General features: G+C 55.3%; 1 long non-coding RNA gene across 1 annotated transcript; it reads left to right on the top strand.

Annotated features, from left to right (window-relative positions):
* The first annotated feature begins 8,039 nt into the window (after positions 1-8,039).
* On the top strand, positions 8,040-9,210 carry LOC131425005 (uncharacterized). Its single transcript, XR_009228741.1, has 2 exons — positions 8,040-8,224; positions 8,725-9,210. It is a non-coding gene; the product is annotated as an uncharacterized LOC131425005 (long non-coding RNA).
* Positions 9,211-9,688: the final 478 nt, after the last annotated feature.

Raw genomic sequence — 9,688 nt, 5'->3', positions numbered from 1 at the left:
CGTGAGGCTGCAGGCACCTCCACCTCTCCTCAGCGTCCCCACTTAACCCCCACCTCACATTCATACACAACAGAGGTCCGTGCAGTACGGAAGGCCAGAGGAAGAAAGGAAAGGTACGAAGACCCCAAAGGAAGGAATGAGATTGTCGTTGTTCACAAATGTGATTGTGTATGTGGAAAATAAAGAAGAATTCCAAGCTGTTTGATTCAGCTGGATTGTTGGAAAGATCAACTGCAAAAATAAATGGTCTTCCTAACAAACACTTGGGAAATAAAATCTTTCAAATAGCCTTTAAATAGCACCAAATATCTAAGAATGAAAGGAATTATGAAATGTGCAAGATGTCTCCACTCAATCCACAAAACATTCCTCAGAGAAATTTAGGAGCTGAATACACAGAGAGCCACTCAGGGTCCACGCACCGGACACTCTATGTTGTGAAGACGTCAGTCCTCCCCAGATTGACCTGAATCAAGATCTCAACATGTTCTGTGCAAATTAACAAGCACATTCTAAACGCCGTACAGAAGTTCAAAGGAGAAAGAATGTCCCAGTGTCCCTAAGACGTGGAACAGAGCTGGGACTTCCACTGTTACAGATCACGATGCATCAGAAGTCGCGTGAGAGACAGCCAGGGCCTGGGCACAGCAGCAGGCTCCCAGGCCATGGAGTGGAGCTGAGCACCCACACACACACACACGCACACATATGCTCACATGCAAACCCTCACACACACATACGCATCACACTCACATGCGCACACACGCACATGCTCACATGCACACACACGCACATGCTCACATGTGCATGCTCACAAGCACACACACACATGTGCACACTCTCTCGCACACATGCATACCCACATGCACACACACATGCTCACATGCACATGCTCACAAGTGCACACATGCACACACACACACATGTGCACACCCTCATACACATATGCACATGCACGTGCACACACACATGCTCACAAGCACACACATGCACACCCTTGCACACATAGTCATCAAATTGACATCAGCAATGCTTCTGCCATTCACTGGAGGAAAAGAAAAATCTTTTTCAATAAATTATGCTGGACTAGTTGAATACCTGTATGGGAAAGAACACGCTTAACCCCCACCTCACATTCATACACAAAAATTAGTTCGTGACCAGTGTCTAACCTTAGCTTTTATAGGAACAAAAAGCAATGACCCGAAAATAAAAATTTGAAAAATTGGACCTCGTTGAAATTAAGAACTTCTATTTATCCAAAGACATCATTATGGGAGTAGAAAGGCAAGAAACAGATGAGATTCTTACAAAACACATATCCAAGAAAGAACTTGAATCAAGAATTTATAAAGAATCCTACAAAGAAAAAGAAAATAAGCCAATTTTTTCAAATGAGCAAAAGACCAGATGCTTCTTAAAAGAAGATACACAAGCCAATTAACCATAGTCATCCAGGAAATGCAAATTAAAACCACAGGGAGATATTCCCATGTACCTATAGGAATGGTTAAAGTCAACGGATAATAATAAGTGCTAAGGAGATTTTGGAGCAACTCGTGTTGAGGTATTTATTCAACAGAAGTGCAGAGGTCCAACAAAGGACACATGGACCAATGTCCAAAGCAGCCACACTCACAGCCAAAACCTGCCGACAACCCAAGGGACCCTCAGCTGATGAACAGACACAGAAATTGTGGCACATACTCAGAAAATGGGAAGCTAATACAGTAGTGAAGGAAAAAAGGAATCTCACAGATACAACTTTGAATGAAAGAAAGCAGACACTAGAATGTACATGGTCTGGATTCTATTAACACAAAACTTAAACTCAGGCTGTAATTTGATAAGTAACATGGGATGAACCCATCTTTTCAAAGACACAATCTGTCAAAACTCACACAGGAGAAATAGGACGTCTGAACAGGCCTATCTTTATTAACAAAATCGAATCAATGATCAAAATCTTTCTGAAACAAAGGCACCAGGCCCAGGAGGGTTCGCTGGGGAATTCTACAAACCTGCAGGAGGAAACTCCTCCCACACCCCTCCCAGGGGTTTGCCCTGGGCTCAGTCCTCTCCCGTGAAATGCCCGCACCAAGGCTTCCTTGCCTCGCCTGCCCTGCCCTTCCCACTTGCCTGGACACTGTAGACCTGGACACCAGGTCTACGCAAGAAATGCCTGAGCTGCTGTGGGTGACGGGGACCTGCAAGGACTGGGGACAGGAAACCTGTGTGTCTCCAGCCCGACGGGAGTGACCGAAGTGCACTAGCGCCTCTATTGCAGCCTGGCGCCTATCACCCGGAAACATCCAATCCCAAATGTCAATCCCAAATGTCGAAATCCCGTCTAAGAATGGTGAATCTGAAATCCTGGAAATCATAATCCTGAAAGTCTAAAATCTGAAATGCCAAAATCCACAAAGCTCAAATCCCCCAGCCACAGTTCCCACGAGAAAAGGCTGAGGGAGGAGCCGAGTCCTGGGGAAGGGCGTGGCCTCTGCCGGCCCCGCCCCTTTCCAGCTGAGCGGGTCCAGGAGCTTCTCAGGAGTTACAGCCCCGCCCTGGGGAAGGAGAAGCCGAGTTCTGGGGAAGGGCGTGGCCTCCGCCCTGGGGAAGCTGGGGGCTCCTGGCAGGTTTGAGGGTGGCAATGAGGATGCCCGATGCCCGCAGCCATTCCATCCTGGTGGGTTCTGCCAAGGCCAAGTGCTCAGTAAGGCTTGCCATCGGGCTTCCTGCACCCAGGGGACACAGAGGCCTGGGAGGATGGGGTCGCCCAGGGACAGCAGAACCTGCATGTCCTTGGAACAGCTGGGCCCAGGAAGAGCAGCTGTGGTCACCAGCAGGGCTTCAGAAAGCTCAGGAAAGAGGGGGCCACCCAGCTGTCCACGTTTTCCATGTAACTGCACTTTTCCAATGTTGGTTTTTCCTGCTTCCCCCCCCCCTACTTTTTAGGAGTTCACCCCCTACTACTTAAGTTGCCAGCAGTATTACTATTATTATTATTGTTACTTACTGTGCTGTGTGTTTTATTTTCGCATTGTCCCCAGTACAGGAAGTAGAAATCACGCGGTCGTTGTTGGAGCGTTCTAATTCGTTTTCCACATTTCTCACAAGTGGATTCGGTGAAATCGCGGGGTCACGGTGCTGGCTGTGCATGAGCGTCACACAGCTCATAAAAGCAGAGAGCCCCTCAGCAAGTGGGGAGCTGTCCTTGGGGTACACCCGCCTTCCTGAAGGCCACATCCTCCCGTCTCTGTTCTTCGGTGACTGTCTTGTGGTGGCCACCCCTTGTGGGTTTTGGAAGAGGCCCCAGCTGTCCTTTTTCCTGGACCAGTTGTTCAGATGGTGAAATCAGCTTCAAAGACCTCATTTCCCTCCCCGTGAGGTTCAGTGGTGTTGTCATGGCCTGCGTCCTGGGGAGCAGGAGGACCCGAGTCCCCTGCTCTTCTGCTGGTGTCCCTTGGACCTTGCAATGGCTCTTAGGGTCATGCTGAATCGTGGTGACTGTCAGAGCCCTCGGTCCCCAGTGGTCAACAGAAAGGCAACAAAATAAGTGGTTTCACTGGGGCAGGTAACTTAGGAGCACAGAGCACCCTGGGGTCCTGACTCAGGAACTCAGCAGGGTCTGAGGAGGTGCTCAGGCCTGCCTATTGGCCCCACCCCAGGCTCCATGGCCATCTCTCAGGCTGCAAGGGACAAAGCCTGGGCTCTGAGGAGCTGGAGAGCCACGTCAGCCAGGTCGGGAACCACCCATGGGGGCTCTTAGCCCACTTGACTAGGGGTCTCACCCTCAGTCTCATCCCTAGGAAAGAGATTTTTAACAAGTACCTCAGATAATTCCAGCACTCGGGCAGCCTGGGAAAACCCACCTACACCAACCTCCTGAACCCCATCCACCCAGCCCAGGCCAGGCGGGGTCACCCACGGGGCTGTGTAAATACAGATGTGACCAGAGAAGATACAAATAAGTGAAGCATTGCGTGGCCTGGACTGGACCCCAAGGCACATATGGGGCCAGTTCTCCTGCTGATCTATAGTTTGGTACAGTTCCTATCAACACTTGCAAGGTTTTTGCAAACCGACGAGAATGTTTCCAGAATGTGTGTGGAAAAGAAAGGGTTTTTAAAAGGAAAAGCTCTGGAGGATTGGACCTGGAATCTGCCATAACTAAAACAGTTTTGAAAAAAAAAATAGAATGGGAAGAACTATCTTATCTATAGTAAGACTGTCTACATGGGAGTATTGCAGCATCGGACAAAAGACAGGCTTGATCACTGTGACCAAGCAGATCCCAGAATTGGACCCCGAATCTGCCCAGCTGACTTCTAACAAAGGTGCAGAAGAAATTCAACACGGGAAGGATGGCATTTACAGCAAATGGGGTAGGAGCCCTAAGACACGGGTGAAGTGAACCTCAGGAAGTTTACAACGTCAATCTCAAGGCCTTTAGAAACACCTGGGAGAAACCTTCAGTACCAGGACCGAGCTCTTAGATTAGGCAAAGCGTGATCCATACAAGAGAAAGTCTGTGGCCTCTCGTCGGAGGTTCTGTGCAAAAGATCCCCATGAGCAGATGGAAGACGAGCGTGAGGAGAGGAGAGGACCTGCAGACCCGTATCCACAAAGGGCAGGGACCCAGAGTAGACGGAGGAGCCTCAAAACTCCACGTAGAAAATAACTGAATTCCAAAATGGGCAAGAGGCGTGAACAGACGTCTCTCCAAAAAGAGCAGCTGGCAGGCAGGCCTGTGACAAGAGCCCCTCGGCATCAGCCACCAGGGACGCACAGCCACACCACAGGCGTCCCACAGACCTGGCAGAGAGCCAGCAGCAGACAGCCCACACCCACGGGGCGCTGTGAGGCTGTGGGCCCTGGGCCTCTCCCAGCACAGAGACTGCGAAAGGCCACAGCCACTCCGGAAAACAGGCTGGCGGTTCTTTGTAAAGCAAACCTAGGTACGTACTGTGCTCGCCAGCGACTGCACACCCGGCACCTACCCCAGAGAAAGGAGACATGTTCATGGAAAACCCAAACACAAACGTCTGTAGCAGCTTATTTGTAACAGCTCCAAACAGCGAACCACCCAGGTGCCCTTCAACAGGGAGCAGATAAATAAGCAAAGCGAAGACTTCAGCATTGAAAAGACAGAGGACGGGCCGCGCAGCAATTGGGGGAATCTCAAGGGACCCTGTTGAGTGAAAAGGGCCAATTCCAACAATTCCAAAGGCCACACCTCCCGGGGTTCACAGAGCTGGTGGGCAGCAGTCGGTAACAGGGATTAAGGAGAGGGCGGGACAGGAGGGCACAGGCAGTAGCTGGAGGGCTGTGCAGGTCACCCGCTGGAAACTGGATCGCACAGGGTCTCTCCGGATCTTCTGCCAGCTGCAGGAAGATCTGTGATTATCTCAAGACAACTTCACTACCTGTCCACCCAGCCCAGCTGTCAGGATCTCTCAGGTGGCCCGGGACTCCCCGGGATTCTAGTGTCCCATCAAGGCTAAGTCTCAAGAGCCATGGGGTCAGGGCCATTCTCTATCGGTGACCAGGGCCAGGCCCGGGAAGGATGCTCAAAGAGGTACAACCACCCAGGGGAGGTGGGCTCACAACCCTGGCAGGGTACCTGCCTTCTCAGGAGCTCCACACCTAGTGTCACAGAGGGGCCACTCTGGGGATTCTCTGGACAGCGCTGGCCCTGAGATCCCCGAGCATTCTGCCATGGGAGACCTCAGGAATGACCTAGTGTGTGAGGAGTGGGGGGTCTCACAAGGCTGTGAGCTGGCTCAGTGCCGGGAAATGTTCTGCTAAGTCAGGAGGAAGCCAGGCAGGGGCTGGGCTGGGCTCTAGCCTGCGTGAGGCACCGGGTTCGATCCTCAGCACCACGTCAAAATAAACAAATAAAGGCATGCTGTCCACACACAACTACAAAAAATAAAAATAGAATAAAGAGGAGTCCAGGCATGGGGCACACTCCTGTAACCACAACTGAGCAGGGCGATCCCAAGTTTGAAGCCAGAGTGGACAACTTAGGGAGACCCTGTCTCAAAACCTGGAAAGGCTGGGGCGTGGCTCAGTGGTGCAGCACCCAAAAGAAGAAGTCGGGAGGAGGAAGAAGAATTCAAACCCAGGCCAGGCCTTGTCGGGGCTTCTGCGTCCCCAGGAGAGAGTCGGCACTGACCTAGGTGTCCACGCCTCACAGGGAACAGGGTTGTGCCTCTGTCCTGGCACCTCCGGGGCTGGCAGGCCGGGTCCTGAGGTCCTCGCATGCAGAGGGGGCTCTCGTGGCACCTGCCTCCTCTCACGTGCCACAGGCCTCGTCACCACTCAGGTCTGTGCCTCGGGGTGTGGTTTGCTATGCCATAAGGTGACGGTCACGGGGGCACTTCAGTGACTCCCACACACGTTTGCCTCTTGCCCAGGAGCTAGTCCTCGTCACCTGGGAAAGCCCTGGCATCCTCCCAGAACAGGGCAGACCAGGGTCCTGTCTCGGTGCGTCTGACTTCGGGGACTTCGTCTCGGGCCGTGTGGCTCCGTGGTCTTCTGCTTCCCACGTGGTCTCAGCCGAGCTGACTCCCAGCCTCCGCCTCCAGCTCATCAGACGAGCCCACGGCCTCGAGGACTCTGGGCCTTCTGCTGTCCACCAACCCAGGACTAAGAGCATGACACTCAGAGCCGGCCTGCTCCCCTGGGCTGCTCCGCGGGCGAGTGTGGCTCCTGAAGTCGGGAGGAAGGGTAGGCTGGGCCAAGAGGGAGATGGGCCTGGCTCTCTTCCTGTGGGCGCACAAACAACAGCGGCAGGTATCAGCTGAAAATCTTACAAAAAGCCCACTTTAAAATGAGGAACTACCTGATGACAGTCCGTGCCTCCCAAAGAAGGAAAAATGCCTGGTGGGTATTCTGACTGGACCGAAGGCTGCGTGAACACCGTGACACTGAGGGCCCTGCCCAGGATGGGCCATGGCCATGGGGCATCCCTCTCTCTCGGGACCCTCCCTCCTCAGGATCTCTGCTTCCTTTCTATTACTCTACTACATCCCGTCACTTTGCTCTCGCCCCGTGTCCGTATTCATGAGACAAAGAGCTCCCTGTCACATCACCGTGGCCCTTGTGAGCACAGTGTGGCCCTCTCGTCCAACTCCCCTCCACCCCTCTGCTGGGCCACCCCAGGCACAGGCCGTGGCTCCTGGGCCTGCCAGTGTCCAACCATCAGCCAGCCATGGGCTTGGGAGGCCAGGGATGGACCACGCCCTGCAGGCTGGGTGGGGGGCTGGCATCTTAAATTGTAGGTTCCCCGGGGAGCCAGGCTGGAAGTGGCATGGCCCAGAGTAAATGGCTTGAAGTCAGAGGGAGAAACAGAGAAGAGAAAGGAATAGAAAGGGCAAGAGGACATGGAAACCCAGTGGGCACAGGGTGCCAGGCGCCTGCTCAGCTCCCAGAGCTCACAGCGCCTCTCACCTGGCACCTCGGCAGGGCCACCTCTCCTGCAGGTGAGGAACAGGCTCGCCACGTGCACCCAGGGCCACCCACCTGGCAGGGCCTGAGTCCCCCCTGGTCCCCCCCACACCCAGCTGGTGCCAGAGCCCTGGCTACCAAGTGCCAAGCCCTCTGCCTGGAGTAATTGGTGGTGGGAGAACTGTACAGAGAGAGGCGGGTGCGGGGTGGGGGGGTCTTCCCTAAGACTCAGTCAACACTCTGAAATATTAGGAAACAGACAAGAGGTCATCTCCTGAAACCCCAAAGGAGCCCAGAGGGCAGTGGCCTGACAAAGGCTGCCTCCTGGGCACTCCTGGACCTGGAGCTGTACTGTGAGTGACCCTGAAGCTAGCCTGCCAGAACGCGGGGCACCTGAGATGGCATCACATAACTGGTCCTTAGGTTGGGCGGGCAGTGCCTGCGGACTGGAGTCAGAGAGTGACCCGCTGCCAGGGACCTATGGCGTCCTGCAGCCAGGAGGCAGGTGGCTCCATGGGGAGCACCGTGGTGCCCTCACCCGCCCCACGGGGCCCTGCGGCCCTGGCACCTCCTGCGGGAGGCGGCTGAGTGCGGGCGTGGATTACGGACTCGGTTTAACTTATTAATCAGCTAGAGCCATTGGAGGCGGCTGGGCGCGTGGTGTGAGCCGTGTGTTCTGTCAGTTCAGCTGCTCGTATGAATCTGCCGGGCTGCGACAGACACAGGGCTTCTCTGCAGAGGGGAAACTAGCGCCGGCCCGGCCTTTTCCTGGGTAAGGAGCTAAGCGCTCTCCGGGGCCTGCCTGAGGAGCGCCAGCCTGGAGGAGGAGCGGGCTCCAATTCGCCGGAGTGGGAATCGTGCCCCTCCGTCCAGCTCCTGACCGGGGCCGCCACTGCCCATCTGGGTGGGGGAGGACTCTGCCCACGTGGGGCTGGGGATGGAACAAGGCAGGGCTGGGGGCAGAGAGCCAGGGCACTTGCTGTAGCTGGTGCCCTGAGAGCCGGGGGCACAGGCCGAGTCTCGGACCAGGAGGGGGCAGAGAGGGGCCAGATGGAGGAAGAGGCTGGCAGGTGGGAGGCACAGCGCGCAGCAGAGGCAGGAGGCAGGTGTCCAAGGCCAAGGCCAAGGCCAAGGCCGTAAGCTGGTGAGGCAGCGCGAGCCACAGAGGGAAAGTCGGAGCTTGCAGTGCTTCTGGGAGGTGGGGTGGGGCCTTGGAGGGCAGCTGGCCGTTCCTCAAGGAGTTGGCCACAGACTGACCTCCCACATGCCCAGCCCACCCACCCCCAGGTGAGACGGCAGAGTGAGTCCACCCTCTCCTCACGGGGATCACAGCAGCACTCCTAACCACCCACGAGCGGAATCAGCTGAGGGTCCACTGGTAGAGGGACGAGAACGCCATCCCTGGAGCCGCCGAGCAGCAGTCAGCCATGGCAAGGAGCGAGGTGCCACCCACACCAAACCTGTGACCTTGAAAACACCTGCCAGCCAAGGAAGCCGGGCACAAAGACCCCCGGTGAGCGGGCCCATGGAGGACGTCCAGAACGGGCGAATCTGCAGGCAGAAAGTGCATGGGCGCTGGGGCGGGGGGAGAGAGCCGCAGCTACAGGGCGTGGGCTCTTCTTGAGATAATCATGACGCCCTGTAACTGACGCGGCCAAGAGACGCACAATGTGGGTGGCTGGAACCTCCGATTGCACACTTTAAAGGACAAGTTGTGTGGTGTGCAAGTTATATCAATAAAACTCGCATGAAAATACAGTTACTGTGTTTAAGTGTGAACGAATGTTTGACTTCACCCTGGTCTATTTCTGTGGAGCGACCAGGTCACCTCCACCCCTCCTGGGCCCAGTGGAGGGGGCAGGGCTCCTGGGTTGGACTCACTCTGACCACGAGCGCCCTCACCCATCTTGTCTGTGAGCGGAGGGGCTGCGCTGCCCTTCCCCGGGCTGCCGACAGCTTGCAGGGCGAGGAATGTGAGAAGGGGCTTGGAGTCCCCAAACCAAATGTCCACTGAGGGACCCCAGGCCTTCCACTCTGGCCCACAAGAACCCACACCTGGGGGCAGCCTGCCGGGTCCCTGGTGGACAACGGGTGGATGGGAGCAGGGAGGTCTGGGTGGCCTGCAGTGCCATCCCTGTGAGTCAAGGAGTGACCAACAAGGACAGGGGAATCGGTCCTCCCTGAACAGGCTGGGCACTTTGGGTCCCTCTGCCCTCCTCTGCAGTCTCCTGGGAAC

Source organism: Marmota monax, unplaced genomic scaffold (assembly GCF_021218885.2).
Source record: "Marmota monax isolate L192 unplaced genomic scaffold, Marmota_monax_Labrador192_F-V1.1 WCK01_AAM20220418_F8-fsc00167, whole genome shotgun sequence".
In the NCBI taxonomy this organism is placed as follows: Eukaryota; Metazoa; Chordata; class Mammalia; order Rodentia; family Sciuridae; genus Marmota; species Marmota monax.
The sequence above is the reverse complement of the archived record's forward strand: the minus strand, read 5'-3'. Positions and strand labels throughout refer to the sequence as shown.